This window comes from Rattus norvegicus, chromosome 1, assembly GCF_021556685.1.
Source record: "Rattus norvegicus strain SHRSP/BbbUtx chromosome 1, alternate assembly SHRSP_T2T, whole genome shotgun sequence".
NCBI lineage: Eukaryota > Metazoa > Chordata > Mammalia > Rodentia > Muridae > Rattus > Rattus norvegicus.
Window position 1 is genome coordinate 273,504,894 of NC_141534.1, and position 21,302 is coordinate 273,526,195.

Below are 21,302 nucleotides of genomic sequence, written 5' to 3' on the forward strand. Positions count from 1 at the left end.
TCACAAGAAGACTTAAAAGAGTTTTTAGTGACATCCTATCATTTGCTTGCTCCTGGCTAGAGTTATAGAGAGGGGTAAATGGTTGGGGTCACAATGGGTATGACTGAGTGAAGGGATAATTGAGTGTCGTACAGAATTGCTCTTGTCTGTCTCATCATAAAAGGATGAGGTGCTAGCCATGTGGTAATGGTGGTACACAACTTTAACCCCAGCACACTCTGGAGACAGAGGCAGGGGGATCTCTGAGTTCTAAGCAGCCTGGTCTACAGAGTGAGTTCTGGGCATTCAGGGCTCCACAAAGAAACCCTGGAGTAAGTGAGTGAATGAGGGAGGGATGGAGAGGGAGAGGGCGGGATAGGGGTAGGGAAGAGGTTAAGGGACGGGGAAGGGCGCCCAGTAGACATTGAAATCCAAGCTTTCCTGCTTGGGTGGCAGCAGAGGGTCACATCTGTGTGTTTTGCTTCTGTGCTACAGTGGTAGAATTGATGGCTGCAATATTGCCCATAGCCTAGAAGATTCATCTTACCCCTTACAGAAAAGTACACCACACACTGTGTTATATGATCAAGGCTTAAAAAGCATGTTAATCTCAGCCACAATTTTAATGTAATAGGAAAGACATCTCTGAACCATGTTGTTCACTTTTGGACTAATTGGAGGACTAAAAGCACATTCTCTCTCCCTTCCCCCACTCAGACAGGCAGACACACACACACACACACACACACACACACACACACACACACACGAGTGAGAAATAGCTAGAAATCATAGTGAAACCCAGCAGAAAAGTGAGAAATTAGAATTGCCTCATCTAAAGGGTATCTGTTGTGCCCAGCTTCTCAAGAAGGATCTGTAAGGGTGTCCAAGAAGGGACATCAGAGACCACAGAGAGACAGTCTAATCTAGCCTTGGCCAGGAGAGATTTTGTCTTGCAAGTTTTGGCAGTGGCTATAGTTGGGTAGCCAACTTAATTAATGTGGCACACTTAAATGAGGTTTAAAGCTTTCTTCTGCACTCTCCTGACCAGGTAGGGCTGGGGATTGAAACCACTTCCTGTTTGGTCAACAGAAGGCCCTCACAGCTCTTAATGGGAGGGTTTGGAGAGTTCTTTGAGAAGGGCTGCATTTTAACACCCTTAGACTCTGCCTCCTGTTAGCTCCTATTGCTGTTGGTCCAGAGAAAGGCTGGTCCACAACTCCTAGGTGTCAGTTAAGATCAGAAAGTAGACTTATCTCCCACCCCCAGGTCAGATCTGGGTGCTGGTCCTGCCTGTGTGTAAGTGTGTGTCATCTAGCTTGTATTTTGAGATAGCCTCTTACTAAACAGGGGCTCATGGAATAGGCCAGGCTAGCTGGTGAGCAAGCCCCCCAGATCCATTAGTCTCTGCCTTCTCAGCACTGTGATTATAAGTATGCACTTCCATGCCTAGCTTTCTACGTGAGTTTCAGTAATCAAACTCAGGTTTTTTTTTTTTTTTTGTTTGTTTGTTTTGTTTTTTTGCTTGCAACCATATATCCTGTTATAAAAAAATTTATTTTACGTGCATAGAGAGAGTAGTTTTAAACAGTGAGATCTACCCTCTTTTTTTTTTTTTCTCGGAGCTGGGGACCGAACCCAGGGCCTTGCGCTTGCTAGGCAAGCGCTCTACCACTAAGCTAAATCCCCAACCCCCTGAGATCTACCCTCTTAAATGTTGCGGCCTTTAGTGTGAACTTTTCATAACTAAATATAGCACTGCATTTTCTGCAGCTGTAATTAGGTATATATCGAGGCACCCTGAAGCTTGGGGATCTATGTGACCGTCCGAAGTCATCCAGCTCTAGGCCCGGGAAGGGTGTAAACTCTGAGAACATTCCATTTGAATAAGATGCATTTAATAAGCGCAATGGAAAATGGCAAACCTGGTCAGCTGGGGGAGAAGGAATGTGCTCTTCCACACAAAACAAACAAACAAAAAAATGTGACTGTATGAATCTCCCAACAACATACAAGGACCTGAAGGCTTGATTTAAAAATTGTCACTGAGGGAAATTTTATTTCCACAGGGACGACTTTCCTCCCAGTGATCCTTGCTTGTTCCCCGGGGGACAAACCAAAGTAATTTCCAAAGTGAGAGTTTATGCAGTAGAGATGATTTTGCCTGGGTATCAAACCCCAGATGAAAACTTTGGCAGTTTTTAAACTAATGACCTTGGTTTGAAGGTTGGTATTTCCAGAAAGCTGGAGTGCAATTAAAAATGACTGAGGATAGGGAGTTTTAGCTGTGTTCACTTCTTGTCATAGAGCCTCTGTTTGTTTTCCCCTCTGGGAAGAATGTCTTTGTCCTGTGTAATTAATTGTAACCAGTTTTTTGTTCAGTTTTTTGGGGTAGATGCCAAAGGGCTCAGAGTGCTTCAAATATATTCCTAAATTTGGTTTTATGGCTAGAAACACTATTTTTCTCTTTTATTGTGTAAGAGAAAAGGATGTATTTGGGATAGGAAAGGCATGAGGATTAGGGTTGCATCAAAGCATACATGCAGGTCTCTGCTCCCTGTGGTTGCTGAAGTTTAGTGGTGTGCCTTGTGAGACTTTTTCCAAATATTGAATGTGAGAACATGTGTACTGTATACACACATAACACACAGTTAGTGGTCATTCATTCATTCATTCATGCAAGTATGTAGTACTGGGTATCTAATCATAGCCTCAGACATATCAGGGAATTCCTTTTTTCTAGGCAAAGTTCTTACCTCTACCCTTATTTTTAAAAATATAAACAGTATCTGGATGTGTGTATTGATCGCAGGCTTGCTTTTTTTCACATAAATGTGCAGAGCTCCCTCATATCTGCCTATGTGTACATGGGTGCATTCTATTCATAATTGACTCAATCATTTCCTTCCTTCCTGTTTTCACCCCTCCCCCATCCTTTTTCTTTCTTTTTTCCACTAGAGAGAAAACTGAGGTCTGTCACATGCTAGTTGAGTGTTTGATCATCAAATTCTTTGACATCTCTGTGACCATAATATTTTTATTTCCCCCTTCACTGTCAGTTTATTCATTTATTTACATTTTTAAATTGAAAATAGATTCTTTTTTTATACAATATATCCTGATTATAGTTTCCCTCCTTTAATACTCCTAGTTCTTCCCTGACTGTCCTCTCCTCTGGATCCACTCTCTTTCTGTCCCTCATTAGGAAAGAACAGGTTTCTAAGTATTACAACCAAATATGACAAAACAAAATATAGTAAGACCAAGCAAAAAATACCATATTGAAGGAAAAACTATCTTATCACATGGAAACCCAACAGGAGGGAAAGAGTCTTGAGAGCAGGCACAAGAACCAGAGAGTCACTCATTCTCATAGTCACGAGTCCCATAAAAATACTAAGCAATAGCTACTCTATTTATGCAGAGGACTGGGGTAGATGGCGTAGGCCCTGTGCTTTCTGCTTCAGTCTCTGAGCTCATATGAGCCTTGCTTAGTTTATTCAGAGGGCCTGTTCTCCTAGTGACCTTCATCCCCTCTTGCTCTTATATTCTTTCTGGCTCTTTGTAAGATTCTGTGAACTCTGAGGGGAGGAATTTGATGGAGACCCCCAATTTACACTCTCTGCATAATATCTGGCAGTGACTCTCTGCATCTGTTCCTATTTGCTGCCCAGGTGAAGCCTCTCTGATCTATAAGTAAGACAGAGTATCATTAGGAACCATTTTATTGTTTTTGTTTTTTAAGATCAACAGTGTTTGGTTTTACCCTAGTTCTCTGGGTCATCTGGTCTCTGGTCTCTGGTTCTTGATTACCTAAGCAGTGATTCTTGTGGATTCCCTCTCGTGGCCTGGGCCTTAAGTCAAATCAAACACTGACTGGCTGCTCCCACAAGTTCTGTGCCACCTTTGCCCTAGCATATTATGCAGACAGGACAGGTTTTATGGCTGGGTTGGTGTCCATATATCTCTTTCAGTTACTTGCAGAGTACTTTCCTGTAATCAAAGAGATTAGAAAATAGGGATGAGGACTCCATGTAGGCACCATCTTGGCTTCTCCATGTTCAGTGAGTTGTGTGGGTGTTGTCTTCATCAATGAGACCTCACTGTCACTTTGTAGAGAGCACCCTTTTGTCTTAGCAACAGCCTAGGTTGGTTGGAGATTTTCATGGAACTCCCTTCACGAACAATTTAATTGACTGCAACCTAGTCCCACCACTGGACACCTCACTTGGCTAAAAGAGACCAAGCAGTTGAAATTCCATATCCCCCATTACTCAGAGCCCTCATTAGGATTACTTTCATAGATTCCAGGAAGTTTCCATTGTTCTACACTCCCCCTCAAGTGCCACCCCAATTCCAGCCATCTTCTCCTATACTCTCTCCCTTTACTCCATCTCCCCCTCCCAATTGATCCCCTGCTCTCATCCTTACAATCTCCCAGTCTGCCCATAAAATCTATCCTAGTTCCCAGGGAGATCCCTGAGTTTTCCCTAGACCCCTTCTCTTTACCTAATTTCTCTGCATCTATGGATTATAGCTTGGTTAATTACTTAATGCTAATATCCTCTTATACGTGAATATATACCACGTTTATCTTTATGGATCTGTGTTACCTGACTCAGGGTGATTTTTTTCTATGTGACCATAATACTTGACAACTTATCTTGGCTCATAGTTTTCAGAGGGTTTCAGTCCATCATATTGAAAAGAACATGTTAGATTGGGTTCATGGAGATAGGAGCACCTAGAGAATGAAGAAGACTTCATAACCACGAACTAGGAGTGCATATAGTGGACAGGTAGAGCCATTCTTAGTGACCTTCCAGCTATCTCTCACCACCTAAAAGGTTCTACACTCTACCAAAATAGTGCCACCACCGGAGGACAAGCGTTCAAAACAAACACCTGAGTTGGGGCATTTCAGATTCAAACCATCACTGCCTCACATCCATAGCTAAATGCTGTCAGTCTCTTATTATTTCTTTTTCTATTAGATGAATTAATGAGAGTAAGAAATGGTTAATGCACGAATGCTTGGACTGCCTGGCTTTGAAGCAGTACTTCCAGTGAATGAGCTGAGCAGGAATTGGCACACTAGCCCTTCTGGCCTGGTCTATTCTTATGCTTTTGTATACCCTGAAAGTTAAGAATTAGATATTGATTTTTAAATGGCTGTAAAAACAGAGAAAACAATTAAAGAAGAATAGTTTTCTAAGCATGAAATTCAGAATTCATCATTATAAGTACAGTTAGTGGGGACAGAGTCAATTTACTTGTTGATATGTTGTCTGTGAGTTGCAGCAGAAGGGTTGATTGATCAGTAGAGACCATATGGTCGACCTATACCATTGGGTTTATTGCAGAGAACATTTGCTGACCCCTGACACAGGGCAAGTTAGTGCTTATAATTTAGTGTCAGTTGTCAACATGACAGAACCTAGAATCACCTGGGAGATGGGGCTGTGGGTATGTCTGTGGAGGATCGTCTTAGTTGTGATGGAAATAGGAACATTTTCATGGTTGGGATTGTGGACTGTATAAAGTAGAGAGAGTGAGCTGAACACTAGGATTCATTTTTCTCTTCTTCAGATTATTGTCAAACATGCTCATCACCAACACCTGGAAGCAATCCTGCTGGTAAACGCCATGTTGGTAGGTCCTGCAGACCTCCTTCCGTAGATCTACTTCAGAGATGGATCTGTACCTCTTACCTGACTTTTCATGGCCATAGTTGCCCTCAGAACCTCAAGCCCAGACCTGAAAGTGCTTTCTTCTAGCCAGAACTTGCTCCTCTTTTTGTTGAGAGAAGATCTCTGCTTAGGCCCTGCAATCTTAAAAACATTTACAGATGAAGAAACTAAAGAGTTCAGAGTAAATGAGCCCCATCGTTGTCTGGAAACTAAATGTAAAAGATGGGTGCCTGGAGGGGGCTATGATGCTTTCTACTCCACCCACCCTGCTTCCAGAAAGGTTGAAGGAGGTGTCAGACATGCTACATTTCCCATCTGCATAGTTTCCAAATCACATCTTGATAACTGGGTCAGAGCCATGTGAAAAAGCAGAAGTGAATGTCAGAGGGTGTGGCTTATTTCCTTCCTCTGGTTCTGAGTCAAGAGGATTTGGAATGGTTCGTGTTGCTGTGTTTTCTGGATCCCCTGTGTCATAGTCTGTGCCGCTCAGTCATGCCGAGAATGATGCTGCTCTAATAGATAACCCTTCTTGAGGGAAAGGCTATTCTTAGGTTTGTTCCTGTACCCTGTCCTAGGCCTTTTCAACAGACCTTCTCATGCTCCATTGGCATGTCTACAAAACAAATTTACCCTACATTCCTGACCTTGGGCAGGAGGGGAAAATGTTTCTGGGTTTGTGTGTACTTTGAGAGAAGAACATTTGCATTCTTTCCTCCTCTTTGTCTTTTTTTTCTTCATGATGATATTAAGGAAACAAAAAAATGTTACATGCCCAGTCTGAATTTTAAAACTTGGACTCTTAATTTGCATAGACAATAGTTCTCTATGAGGAATGCAAAACGTTTGACAGAATTTCCTGGAGGAACAATGAATGTATCATGATTCCCTGATTAGAACCACATTAAAACACAAAGCAGGCTACGTCCTGCACACCAAAGGCTGTGTTGTGTGTTGATGGCTATTCAGTTATTAAGCACGCCCTTGGAATGCCAGCCTAAGTCTGTTTGTATGGTTATCTGTTTCCCAAATGGTGCACCTATCCTTTTACGGACCAGCCACTAAGTCCCCATAACAGGAAAAAGTAGTGCTTCATCAGGTCTTAAGTATTTCTCAATAGTTGTTGTACTGCCATGTTATTTTCTTTCAGTATCCTACAAAGTAATAATGAAAGGTGTCTGAGGAAATGAATGAAAGAAGAAAAAAAAACTTCCAAAAGACAGACACCTATGAAGCATGTGTTAACGTTGGCATTGTTGCTGTTTGGAACTGTGGAATCCTTTGGTCTTCGTATTGTAGAGTGTTTATTGACGCCACTGGTCTTACTCACTGGATTCCAGGAACATCATTTTCATCATTACAACCCAAACTGACTGCAAATACTGCCAGATGGCAAAACCATTCAGGGTGGGAGTCGAGAACCTTTGGCGTAGATTTTGGTAGTTTTGAATTTGTGCCCTGTTATGGCTTGTGCATTTCTAATCCTCAGCCCTCCCCCAAGTGTTGGGCCATTTGTCCTTTTTCACTCTCACCCTGTCTTGAGATAGGGCCATACCTGGGCAGCTGTGCCCTGGTTTGGCAGAATGAAGTGCATCATATTGTGTGGGGAAGGGAGGCAGCCAGGGATCTACCTGGCTGGGTTGTGTGGGTAGCAAGACCGTTCTAGAGAAGCTGGAGAGATTGTTTAGTCAGTAAAGTACTTTTTGTGTTATCATAAAGACATGAGTTTGGGTCTCCAGCACCCATGCAAAGCCTGACATCATGGGTCTATAACTGCAGTGCTGGAAGGGAAGAGACAGGCAGATTCCTAGAGTTAGTTGGCCAACTAGCCTAGTCAGTTGATGAGTTTCAGGTTTAATTAAGAGACCCTGCCTCAAAAACAAGGTAGAGAGGTTCCCACCTCTATATGTCTGGAATGTAGTTCACTTGCACACACACAAATGTATACACACATATATGCACACACACGACCACACAAGCATAACACAAGACTGCTTTAGAGACCATATCTTGTAAAGGGAAAGATTGGGGCAGGGTCTTTGGTAGGGGTGGAGGCTGGCTGCCTCCACTGATATTCAGGAGGCATCAGCAGTTGATGGATTTTTGTACTCTGACCCCTTGCTGCCCAGGCCTCCTTTCAGTGAAGTTATTCCACTTTATCCTTTTCCTGATCCACAACCAGAAATGTCCTAGTAAGAAGCAGGAATGTGGACTTAATGCCTCCACTTTCAGTTTCTGGTTCCCAACTTGGGGCATTGTGAGGGTCATTCAGGATTGAGAAAAATGTAGCACCTCCCAGAAGCCTCTGGGAGTTTTCTATGGTGGAAAGGGATTTCCAGGTGTTGGGTGTTTGAGTTCCTGGTGTACTTTGTCTTCTGAGTGTAGGTAGGTACACATGCATTTTCAAGGGCACAGTAATTTCCAGCTAGATACAAACGTGGGCCCTTTGTGGGGCTTCCTGGTAAAAGAGGAAAGTTCAGGAAGATAGACACCTAATAGAGAATTTTATGGCTTCATTAACTGGGCATTGAGTTTCTTCCAGCTTCTTTTAACTCAGACCAAACCATGGTAGGAGAGAATGAACTACATGGGTTGAAATGACTCTCCTTTAATTCTGAGTGACTTGGGCAACTACTTTTACAGTCACCTAGTGTCTTGGGTTGGAGGATCCCAAAGGTCATTGTGGTCAGTGAGCCCATTGTAAACAAAGGAGAAACTGAGGGAGCAGGAGACTGTGACTCCTTTAAGGTCATGGTCTTCAGTCATCTCTTGATGTCAAAGAAAGATTGGTTTCCTCTGCCCACCTTTCCTTTGCAGACAGTATACTGGGATGTGTTTACACAGTATTTTTTTTTTTTTCATTTGTAAGGTGGGGGGCCAGAAAGGCCTTGAACTCTCTAGCTGAGGGTGACTTTGAACTTCTGACCCTTCTGCTTCTGTCTCCCGAGTGCTAGTATTACAAACATGCGCTACCACACATAGCTTTCATAAATTTATTTTTGAGATTATAATAATAGTTACATATTCCCCTTCCCTTTCATCCTTCCAAATCCCTCCCTGGCTTTCTTTCAAATTTATGGCCTCTTTTTTTACTTATTGCATGCACTTATGCATACGCTCATATATTCCTAACATAGCCTGTTCAGTCTGTATTATGTATTATTTACTTGTATGTATGTTTTCAGGGTTGATCATTTGGCACTGAATAACCAGTTGCGGTACTGTTCTCTGGGAAAGACCACTTCTCTTGTGCCCAGCTTTCCTTGGTTGTCTAAAGTTCTTTATGTAGGGTTAAGGACCTACAGGCTTTCCTATGTCCAGTTTGGCATGTGCTTTGGTGTCATTCTTGTTCAGCTTATGTTTAGGAAGTCGTTGATGAGACTTTCTGGGTGTAGCTTCTGTTACTAGAAGACACAGTCTAACAGCAAGCCCCCTCATCCTCTGTCTCTCGGCAATCTCTCTACCACCCCTCTGCAATGTTCCCTGGGCCGCTGGTGTAGGAACGTTTGGTAGATGTATGCACTGGGATAGGACTTCACAACTCGGTGTTTTGATTGGTCGTGGTTTTCTGTAATGATCTCTGTTACTAATAGTTTCTTTGAAGAGAGGTGAAGACTACAGTTATCTGTGGCTATAAGGACAAACGTTTATAGATTGTCGATAGGGATTATGCTAGTTTAATAATGAGATGTTGTAAAATAACGACATTTCATTAGCATAGAGTAGGGAGCTAGGTTTCTAGTACCAGACATGGCTTTTCTCTTGTTGACCATGTCTTATCTGCTTCCTGTCACCCAGTACAGCATTTGAGGGTGGGCCATGTTCTTGTGCTGGCTCCTTTTGGATTCTGAGTGCTAATTTACTGTTCATTTGTTTTTTAAAATCTCTTTTCCAGTTGAAAGACATTTGGATTGTTTCCAACTTTTTGGTGTTTTGAATAAAACTGTTATAAACATTGCAAACATTTCAACTGGGTAAATACCTAGGAGTAGGATGCTTGGTCGGTTAGTAGGTGGATGTTTAACTTTGGAAGGAACTTTTCAAGCTGTTTCTTTTGGAGTGGTGCAGGCTGTATGCCCATCAACGATATGTGAAATATATCTTTTATTATCTTCCTGTTCTTAACACTGAGCAGAACCAACTTGTATTTGGTTATTTAGTTGCAAGTACACAGATGCATTCTGCCTACCATACCTGTTTCAGTTTGGGTTTCCTAAATGGAGACTCAGAGACAATAATTTGCATGTAAGAACTGTATTTGGGGGCACAATCCCAGGAAGTACAGTAGGGCACTGGAAAGTGACAGAAGAAAGGATGCTAATAAAGGGGGTATAATCAGAGTCGCTAACCTTTTGGGTAACTGTCACTTTATGAGAAGTTACCTCAAACTCTTCTCCCAACCTAGGGCCTATGCATTTGGGTCTGTGGAAACCAGTCCCCAGTGTTAGCTAAGGCTGCTGTGGGGGCGTCATTCATTCCCTGGCACACCTGTGTCAACTAGTCACGGTTGAAGGGTGTTTGCTAGTCTGACTCAGGTGTGGCAGGATAGGCCCTTTCCCCAGGTACCAGATGGCTCCCTTTACCTGCTGCTCTCTAGGTTTCCTCTTTTACTGTGGCTCTGTCTTACTGGTGGTACTTTCACATCATCTCTGCTTATTATGTGTCTCATCCCATGCTCCCGCTTGCTGCCCAGTTGACTGTTTCCCACGACTTTCCTCACGGCTGAAATCAATAGATCCTTGCTCTTGGCAGAGCCCTTAGTTGATGCCACCTGTAGCCATAATAAACCATTGGCTGGACTAGGGAGTATGTCATAGAGCTAAGGACAGTGATGTGTAAATAGAATCTTTAAAGATGATGAAAAATATTCTGTGCCTACCCCGATTGTTATAGAAGCAACCACCAGGTAGCTATAATCACAGGTATTTGGAATATGGCACCAAGGAACTGAATTCTTATAGACTTACGAGCTAGGGAAAGAAAGATTTATAGTTCTTCAAAAAAAATTTTTATTTTTTGAGGCAGTTTCACTCTTGAACACTAGATCTTCCACCGTAACAGGCAATGTGCTATCAGGCCTATGTCAGCTTTTCTAACTTAAAGGTTTAATTGCCCCTAGTCAAGGAGGATCCTAAATCTCTTGGATCAGGCTCTTTTCTTCCTAATTGTCCCCAAATTTTTAATCAACTGGGTGAATTACTGTGGGCCTTTTCCTTTAACTTCATGGGCATTGTGAAAGGGAAGACAGATGGTGGGAGGGAGGTAAATCGTGGAGAGAGGCTCATAGCGTTACTCTACAATTGACAGGCCTGCAGAGCCTCGGTAATGCTGTCACAATGAGTTGCTTTCATGCTGCCTCCTGTACTCGCCATGAGCACCTGTGTCTCGTTTCTGTGTCAATTCACAGCCTGATTTTCCTCAAGTCCAGCAAGACGACTGCCATTAGGTAGGGTAGAAGTGACAGGAACTCAACTCCAGCTGGCTTCAGTAAACAAACAACTCTAGGGAATTTGGCTGCTGCTTAGTTGTGGGTGGGGCTAGTGGAGTCATTGGTTGTCTCTAGTTTCCCTTCCCTCTCCTGAGAGCTCCTGGCTCTGCTTCTCTGAAATATTGGCCTCTTTCCCTCCCACCCAACTTTCCCCATCATGGAAAAGATGGCCAGCTGCTGTGTGTCCTTAACCGTTGACCTTGGATTGCATCCTCTGGGGTTGTGAGCCACAACTTCCTGTTCTTTAAACTCCCTGACTGTGGAGCTTTGTCAGGCAGCTGAGAGGTGACCAACATCACTGTTGGAGTGCTGGTTCTGCTGAGTTGCAAATGTGGGACCCCTGGTCCATCAGACAGTTGTATCTCTAGCAGATACAATTTTGAGGTCCTTTGAGTATTTCTTGCCCCTCAGTGAGATTCAGACCACCTAGAGAGAGGACAATTCTGATTGTTTTAGGGAAGTTTATTTGAGGATGTTGTGTGGCTCCAAACAGTCTAATTTCTTTTTGAGGGGCCCGGGGGTGTAGATTAAGGCATGGTCTCATGTAACTCAGGCTGGCCCTTGTATACTGCAAAGGATGACTTTGGGTTCCTGATCCTCTTGTCTTCATCTCCCAAGTACTGGGATTACACAAGGCCTGATTCACAAACTGCCTGTCCCCCTGCCCCCCCCCCAGCCCCCTTTGTTAAAAACAATGGTGGTTGTTTTTTTGAAGGAGTGCCCTTTCAATGCTCAGCTGCTCTCCAGTGAGCTTTTCCTTCCCTTTCATGACTTGCATGTTTTTCAGGGTGAGGAAGTTAAAGAGTAAATCAGGAGAGTTGGCCAGGGCAGTGCACTAGAGTTCTGGCCTTGCAGCTGGGGTAGGAGTCAGGGAAGGTGGAGTCTGAATAGAGCTCGCTTGATGGGGGAACAGCTATTCTCCCACAGGCTGTAGATGTGGGGGGATGATATGATGAAAGTGCTGTGGGCTGGGGAGATGCTATGAGGCATAGATGTAATGTATCAGGCTAGTGGCTGGAGTTATAGTTGTGGGACAGGCTGTGCCTTAGGCTTTTTCTCATGGTCAGGTGAGAGTGATTCCTGTGCTGAGTCCAGCAGCTTTACTTACAGGAGCTGGTTTAGATTTGGTTCTACAGCAAATAGACCGAGTGACTACTGTCTGCAATGTTTTTCATGAAATGACGGGGTCAGATTATATGACCTTTAATAGTGTTTGAAAGCAGTGACCTGCTCAGCCCCGCATACTTCTCAACCCACTACCCAGCCAGGTCCTAAACCTGAAGTATCATGGTGGTACTCACCTATAATATTAGTACCTGGGAGGTGTAGGCAGGAGGATTAGAAGTTCAAGGTCCAGCTATAGGGTGAGTTTGAGGCTGTTTTAGTTTGAGTTTTATTGCTGTGAAGGGATACCATGACTACAGCAAACCTTATAAACGAAAGCATCATGGTAGCAAGCTTGGAGGTATTCAGGCAGACTTGGTGCTGGAAGTAGCTGAGAGTTCTACATCCAGATCGGCGGGCAGCAAGCAGGAAGGGAGAAGCAGGAACACTAGGCCTAACTTGGGCTTCTGAAACCCTAAAGCCCCTCACTCCCAGTGATGTGTACTTCCTCCAGTAAGGCCACACCTCCCAATAGTGCAACTTCCTATGAGCATATGGTGGCTATTTCCATTCAAATCACCAGAGGCCTATGTGGCTACAAGAGTCCCTGTCCGCAAAACAAACCAACAAAACCAAAACCAAACAGAACTAAACAAACCTGAGGTGCTGCTTCATAGAATGTGGGCCCAGGAGGAATTGTGGCCTTGTGTCCCAAAGAAACTAGGGATAAATGACTGGCTCAGAAAATACATATGACAGCCTTGTTTCCTTTCAACACTCCTCACCTCTGCCCCCTACCCTAAATCTCTCCAGCTCCTGAGCTGCTTACTTCCCTCACCTTTTGATTCCTATATAATCTAGCCATTTTGGTCATACGCTTTCTTGGTTCTCTGGCTTCTTGGTCTTTTGTCTCCCTCTTTTTTTTTTTCTCTTCCTCTCTCACTCATCCACCTCTCCTCATGGTTCAGTCTGAGTCTTCTAGATGCCCCGGACTGTTCTCTTTTACATGTCTATAGTGAAAACCTTTTCCTCCACCATACCCAGGAGTGGCCATGTCCTCATTTTTATTCACAGTGGACTTGATTTTACAGACAGATTTTGCAGAAGCTAAAATTTCTTTGCTAGTACTGATTCCAATTGAGTGGCCTCTCTGAGACCTTGCAAAGTTTTGGACCCATGGGGATGTCTTGTGGTGGCAAAAATATGTGGCATTCTCTCATCTCTGTTCTTTATAGTCTCACTTTTATGCCTGTCCTGCACCCCAGTGTGCCTCCAGGTATTTTTTTTTTTTTGTCAGCAGTATTTGTTTCATCATAGGGGGAGTTTTTGCAGGAAATTAGATGACTTGACACATGCTTCCCATTATTGAGGTGTTAGTGCATGTGGCCTCTTCTGTCACAATCAGAGTGACTTACAGAACAACAAACAATGGTGGTGCAGTTTCCTGTGGGAGGGAAGAATGGGTGCAGGTGGGTGGCCAGAGCCACTGTCCCCAGGGAAGTGGTTTCCTGAGAGCATCCTGAGCTCTTAACATACGTGCCAGGATTCCTCAGGTGGTGTAGTGACATGTGTGTTCAGCCTTGTCATGAACTGCTGTTCTAGAGGCTTCCCTTGGGCTAGCCCTATTCAGATGGCATTATACTTTTAATTGTGGAGAAGTTGTCAGGCTAACAAGAACTGCCAATTCTGCTCTCTATATCTCTTGCTCTAGCCTGGGTTATTGACTACCTGCTACCCTGGTTAGCCTCCCTTAGGCTAGTTAGCCTCCTGGCTTTTCTGTTCCTGCCGGCCTTTGAGTTCTTTGAATGTGCTCAAACCACCCCCACCCCCTTATCATTTGATTGCTTACTGACCTGCAGGGATTGACACAAACCTTCCCTTCAGAACATTTACACTGTTGTGCTGAGTATCCTCTTTATTCTGCTTTCTTGTGCAATAGTCAGCTCCATGTGGTACATTCCCTTTAGTACTTGCTTGTTTGTCTCTTCCCACTAATTCCCCAATTCTCAAATAAGCTGGTCTAGTCACTGCTGGGTGTGGTTTACTTCACCTTGCCCACAGTTGTTTTTTACTGAACATTTCAAATGCCAGGTATTCTGATATGTGAATTGGTTGGGCTGGGTCTTTTAAGAGATTTCAGCAGTTTCTTGGGGCAAGTGTGAGGTTAAGGGTGGTGTAAGTAAAACAATAGGCCTTTTCCGTCCAGCAGCTTAAACAGTGGTGTGATTGGCCTAGTTAAAAGAAGAAAAAAGAAAAGTCACTCGAGCTCTTAAGAAATCTCTGGAAATTACATCTGTATTTGAGTGAACTGTCATGCTGAGCCTTCAGTGGAGCACAACTGTGGAATTTGAACTCTTGTACCTCCAGAGAGCCAGGATGAAGGAAAGGGCAAAATCCCTTGAAATGTCACCAGTGTTATTATTAGTCATAATATTATCTTTGTTAATAATAATAATAAGACCCACCTAAATCGTAGACAGACGCTTCCGTAAGCTACACAGTCAGGGTCAGATAGCACTGAGGATCTGGGAAGGCGCCAGGGTGAGAGGGATGGAGTATTTGTAGGAAACCCCACCCTGTCCACACATGTACAGCTACATCCTCCACACCCTTTGGGGGCACTGGTCAGTGGAAGCCTGGAGCTCCGGCAGGCACTTGTACAGGGTCCTGGAGGCTTTCTTCCTTTCTGCCCTGAGATACAGTGTGGTCTTTAGGTTTGGGAACCCCAGGGTAGTTTCTTGTGCAGAACTCTCCGAGGCCTTTTCTCTTCTATTGTATGTGGACCCCAGAGACGCCTGAGACAATGTGTTTCCTACAGATTTTGTTTGCCTGCTCTGGCTTTTTTGTTTTGCTTTAGTAAACAGACATTTAACATATACAGATCTGTATACTTGACAAAGAGAAATCTGGAGCCCTCAAGAGGCAGCTACACTGAGTCATTTATTCCTTGAACTTGAAGACCTTGGAGAGTCTTGAGCTTTGTTGGTGACTCATACCATGAGTCCTGAGCTGGGTGTGAGGGCTTCTTTTGCCAGCTGCTGCAGCAGTGGGGTTACTAGCCTCTGATTAGCCGGGGAGGGGGGATGCTTCAGTCCTAGGTTATGATGAATTACAGCTTATAGACTCTGGATTTGACTTTCAAGAGTTCAGGTCTGAGCCCCAGTAGTTTATAAGCCTTAGGACTTTGCAGATGAATATTAGAATATTAGAATATTCATCTAATGAATATTCTTGGTGATTTGTATTGCTATGAAGCCAAAGATGACCTTTGGAAATAATTTGGCCTGAGCCTGTTCTTCATTATCTGTTGAGCTTTGTTTGTGTGCCTTGTTCGTCTCAGTGGTTTTGCTGGGAAGGACTTTCCTGAGGACCCACTTGACCCAGGATGGAACCTGGGCATAACCTCATAGCCTGGTTTGATCTGTATGGATATAGTAGTGTTGTCCCATTCATCCAAAATGGTTCCTAACATTCTGGAGTTTGCTGCTTCAGATGGGGCGCTGTGCTTGTTCAACAGGGCGATAGCCAAGGGCACAGATTCCAAATGGGACAGGCCTGGGTTTTCACATAGGCTTATGCTTACTTTATTTTTATTTGTTTGTTTGTTTGTTTTTGATATAGGATTTCTTTGTCTAGCCTTGTCTGTTCTGAAACTAGCTCTGTAGACCAGGCTGGCTTCGGACCTAGACTTTCCCAGTGCTGGAATTCAAGGTGTGTATAACCATGCCTGGATCTCTCTAGATTTATGAGATAAGTTTCCTAGGACATTTCTTACACATGAATCTGGGATATGAGAGCCCTCTTCTTTAGACAGCTAGGAGAATTACCTGCACCACTGTCTGTGAGGTATCTGAACAATGCTAGCATGAACTCAGATCCCTGTAGTAAATGTGGCCTCAGTGATGAACAGGACACTGGATGCTTCAATCTAGAGGGACAGCAGACTGATTGCAGACAGGCGATCCTGTCCCTTATTTAAGATTCTCTGTGTCTTTTGTAGTCCTATGTTTAGACCCAGGAAGGCCTGCTCATCAGAAGGCCTCAAGCTGGCTGGATAGAGCTTCGTGGAGGAACCATACAATGACAGGACTATAATTGTCCCTCTCCTATGACCTTCAAAGTGTTTTTTGTTTTTATTTGTTTTTTTAAAAAATTTTTTTTTATCTTTCTAGGATTCCCTTTGGTACCATGTATATTCCCCATGCTCAGAATATGAACACAGTTAGGCTGGAAGTGGCTTTACATTTGAGAGACTCAGTTGGAGAGGGAGAGTTTATGTGTAAGTTCTTTTTTTCTTTTCTTTTTTTTTTTTTTTTGGAGCTGGGGACCAAACCCAGGGCCTTGTACTTGCTAGGCAAGCGCTTTACCACTGAGCTAAATCCCCAACCCCTATGTGTAAGTTTTTGAATGGAGGCCATGGTGTCTGTATTCCAAGTGCAGACCAGTATCTGTTCTGAGGCTGGTCATGTTGGAGGGCATGGCTGATGCTACTCATATAAAGGAGATTTAAACTTGGTTCCTTCCAAATGGAATTTCTTGCAGAAGTCTATTGCCTGCCTTAGTGTATCAAGTCAGGAGTTTTAGGAGGTGAAATCTGGAGGTTCACAGAGGCTTTCTCAAAGGACTTTGAATAAGTTCATGTAGGGTGGGTCATTCCATGTATAGTTTATATTTGGGGTAGAGTGTTAGCCTCTAGTTCTCTAGCCTTTCCAAAGAACCAGCATTGGCACCCTCAGGGTGCAGGTGTGGATGGAACATAATTGACTACAGGACAGGACTCATTTCTCCAGGCTTTATCCCCCCCAGGTTCTTGGTTTTCAGTGCTGGTTTGGAATTCGCGTGTTGGTGGGAAGGTGGCTGAGCTCTACAGTTGCTTCTTGTTTTTAAGCAGCAGCCTCTTCAATTCTTGTGTGGTTTCTCCAAGTTTCTTTCAAGTTTCTGCATTTGAAAGCCCTGGGTACTTGGTTTGAAGAAAAATTTGATTAGCCATTAGCAGCTAGCTAAGTGGAGACCGGGTCTACTTAGACACACTTTCAAAGATGGAGACAGATTATAATGTTTACCTGCTGAGCACATAGAGAGTCCAGATGAATTAGGGGACCCTGTCATGGCTACAGAAATACAAACCACACACTTCTCTTTGAGATGTCTGACCTCGACAAGAAAAAAAAAAAAAAAGAGCTAACCAGTGACAGATGTTGAGTGCCTGCGCATATGGATTTTGAAGGAGGAGCTTCTTGGGGGAGACCCAAGCAAGATTCCAGGCATTTACTTTCATGTCCTGGCTTCTTTGGGGGGCACTTACTGGCATTTCCTTCTAAAATAACTGTCTCATTATCTCTACCTGTTGGTTCTGCATTCTGAAGGGTGTCTGAGACTTGGCAAACTGCTGACAGTTGTATGTGGGGTTGTTCTCTGGTACTTGTCATTGTTGACAGGGTGACAGGGTCATGCCTCTTGTAGTGTTAAGCTGTGTATTGAAAAGGTATTTGTCTGTGGAATAAAGTTACTGGGTTAGGTTTCTCTGTCTCCTTGACAAATGGGCTCTCACATCCCTTTATAAGAGCAGGCACCATCTGGGTTGAGTATAAGACTGCAGCTCCAAGAGTGATGACAGGGACTTTTATTTTATTTTATTTGACAGTGTTTTATTACAGGCTCAGCACCAAGATGCCTAGTGTATGCAATGCAGGGATTGAACCCAAGTTTACTTGAATGCTGGACCAACACTGTACCTACTACTTTCTGAGCCCCAAGCTCACTGAACCACTTGGGTAAAGCCAACAGCAGCCTTTGAGGAGAGGAAGACTGTGTGGCTGTGTGATAACCCTGTGTCTGCATGAGCTGTGACTGGTGTTCTCCTTAAGGAAGCATGCCTCTTTCTATGCAGCCATGAATGGGCTCTCTTTGTACTGTTTGGAAGTATCAAGTGTCATTAAAAGCTAATGGCCTATTAGCTGAGGCAGGATTTGAAGGTGGAACATCAAGGATGCTCCAACATTTAACAAGGACACGTGCTCCACTATTTTTATAATAACCAGAAGCTGGAAAGAACCCAGATGTCCTTCAACAGAGGAATAGATACAGAAAACGTGGTACATTTACACAATGGAGTACTACTCAGCTATTAAAAACAACTACCTGAAATTCTTAGGCAAATGGGTGGAACTAGAAAATACCATCCTGAGTGAGGTAACCCAGTCACAAAAGAACACCATAGTATGTGCTGACTGATAAGTGAATATTAGCCCAAAAGCTTGGAATACCTAAGAAAAAATTCACAGATCATAAGAAGCTCCAGAAGAAGACCAAAATGTGGATGCTTCATTCCTTCTTAGAAGGGAGAACAAAATACTCACAGGAGGAAATACAGGGACAAAGAGTGGAGCAGGGACTGAAGAAAAGGTCATTCAAAAACTGCCCCACCTGGGGATCCATCCTATGTGCAGCCACCAAACCCAGTCACTATTGCTGATGCCAAGAAGTGCTTGCTGACAGGAGCCAGATATGGATGTCTCCTGAGAGGCTCTGCCAGAGCCTTACTGATACAGATGAGGATGGTTACAGCTAACTGTAGGACTGAAAAAGGGAGGAGTTAGAGAAAAGACTGAAGGAGCTGAAGGGGTTTGCAACACCATAGGAAGAACAACAATATCAACCAACCAGATCCCACCAGAGCTCCCAGGGACCAAACTACCAACCAATGAGTACACATGGATGGACCATGACTCCAGCTACATATATGTAGCAGAGGATGGCATTGTCTAGCATCAATGGGAGGAAAAGCCCTTGTTCTGTGAAGGTCATTTCTTCAATGTAGGGGAATGCCAGGGTGTTGAGGTTGGAGTGTGTGGGTGGGGAAACTTCCTCATAGAAGCAGGGGGAGGAGGGAGGAGGTATGGGAGAGGGGAGAAAGGGGATTACATTTGAAATGTAAATACATAAAATACCCAAGAAAAAATAAAATAAAAAAAAAGAAGGTGGGACATCTGGTACAAAGGAGTGGGGGCATAGGGAAGGAGTTCTGGGAAAGAGTTAGGTTCGGAAGATCTCACCCTGGGCTTGGAGGAGACAGCACATGAAACTGAGGAGAGGTAACTAGCCATGTGGCAGACATAGACTAGAATAAACGGGTTATATAAGTTACAGGCTAGTCAGGAACAAGCCAAAGCTTATGGCTATAAGCTTTGTAATAAATAATTAAATTTCAGAATCATTATTCTGGGAATAAAGAGGCAGGGTAGAAAAATAGAAAAGCTCGTGGTTACTCCTTGCTCTGTGTGTGTGTGTGTGTGTCCTGGGGGGTCAGACCCAAGTCCTCATCTATATAAGGCAAATATTCTACCACTGAGCTACATTAATTCCCATTTTCTGTTTTCTTCTTCTTTTTTTTTTTTTTTTTTGGTTCTTTTTTTCGGAGCTGGGGACCGAACCCAGGGCCTTGCGCTTCCTAGGTAAGCGCTCTACCACTGAGCTAAATCCCCAGCCCCTTCTGTTTTCTTCTTTTACTAGTATCATAGGAGTTTCAGGAAGGATGGGAATGCACTGTTGTATAAGCATTTGTTTAAGACCTGTTTTTTTTTAATTCTTTAGATGAACAAAATAAAGACATGAAAGTGTAATGGGGCACTTTGTGGAAGGAAGATAAGGTGAAGGATGAGTGTGACTGGAATGTATTAGATATGTATATGAAATTGTCAAAGAATGAGTTAATGTTTAAAAAAAAGGAAAGGAGAAAGGGGAAAAGGGGGGAAATGTATTAACTTCCATGAACTGGGTATGGTATCTTCAGTCTCAGCACTTGGGAGGCAGAGGCGGGCAAATCTCTAAGCTGGAGGTCAGCCTGATCCATTTAGCTAGTCCCAGTCAAAGGTGCATAGCAAGACCTTGTCTCAAAACAAACAAAAATCCACTCTCAATACGTTTTTAATGGATCCCTAAAAGTATGGGGAATCCAGTTACTGTGCCTAAGGTGCCTGTGGATTGATTGACCCTTCATGTAAAGATCGCAAACTGTTGAATGCCATTTGTTTCCTGAGTGGCTAGCGATCCTTCAGACAGAGCCCTGCTTTTGTATCTCCTGGTTTTTATAGCATTCTATCTCACTAAATAACTATTCCATATTTATCTGACATACTTAGAAACCCAAGACAGAAAACCAAGGACTCCTGTTTGCTTATGCTGTTAGAGGAGTTCAGTTAAATATATTTCTCTAACAAAATAAAAGCAAGTATTCTTGGATGTCTTCCTAGAAAGGGGAGAGGAGATCTGTTTTGAGGAGCTGCCCAACCATTTTCTTTCTAGAATACAGTGCCTGTTGCTTGCCTGCAGGATAGAACTTCTAGGCTGCCTCTAACACTCCTGCTTTCTCTAGATGGCCCCAGCACAGGGCTCTCTGCCTTATTCAAACTGATTGGTGTCCTCAGGGTCACCTGCATTTTGGGTCAGGTTATTTCTCTCATGTACAACACTCCCTTAACTCCCCTCTGAAGGACTCAGCACATCTTGCCTTCATGACTCCTTGGGAAGGAGTTGCTTCTCCCTGTCACCCCCAAGCATATCCTTTGGGTCTGGCCACTGCCCTGGATTCTCCTTACTAACTGATTGGTTGGCAATCTCTGCTCTGAGCATTTGGCCCTGTCCCCTGCTCTTCAGGTGTGGAGCACCTGCTCATTGTGGTGGTGCCAAAGTCTGCTACCTGTATGCAAGCCTCTGCTTGATATCAGCATAGCCTGTGGTGCTTTCCTTTTTACAAGGAGGAATCTGGCTGGCCTCAGGTGTCAGTGCTAAAGCTTCCATGTTGGCAGACTGCTTTGATTCCTAGGGGTAGTAATTGGCCACCTCCCCTCTTGGGCTCCTGCCTGTTTGGAAGCTTGTGTTTCATTGTTGCAACTCCTGATTCAGGCCCTTAGATCATCTGATCCATGGAGCAAGCTGAGAAGCCTGCTGAATGCTCTCACTATGTGGTGTTGATGGAGAAGCAAGCAGCTGGTCATTGAGCTTTATTGACAGATGTAGCAGGGACTTGTAGGTTGTTTGATTAG

General features: G+C 43.7%; 1 protein-coding gene across 6 annotated transcripts in view; it reads left to right on the forward strand.

Moving 5' to 3' along the window:
- The window catches only part of Grk5 (G protein-coupled receptor kinase 5), a 194,736-nt gene that overhangs the window by 36,067 nt on the left and 137,367 nt on the right, over positions 1 to 21,302 (forward strand). Inside the window, exon 1 of one of the 6 annotated variants that reach the window (XM_087585168.1) lies at positions 5,569 to 5,631. The exons of 4 other annotated variants lie outside the window; for them this stretch is intronic. The gene's annotated coding sequence lies outside the window, so the exon portion shown is untranslated. Of the gene's footprint in view, positions 1 to 5,568; positions 5,632 to 21,302 lie in introns of those variants that run through there. One more of the 6 variants, XM_087585148.1, reaches the window with a different exon arrangement.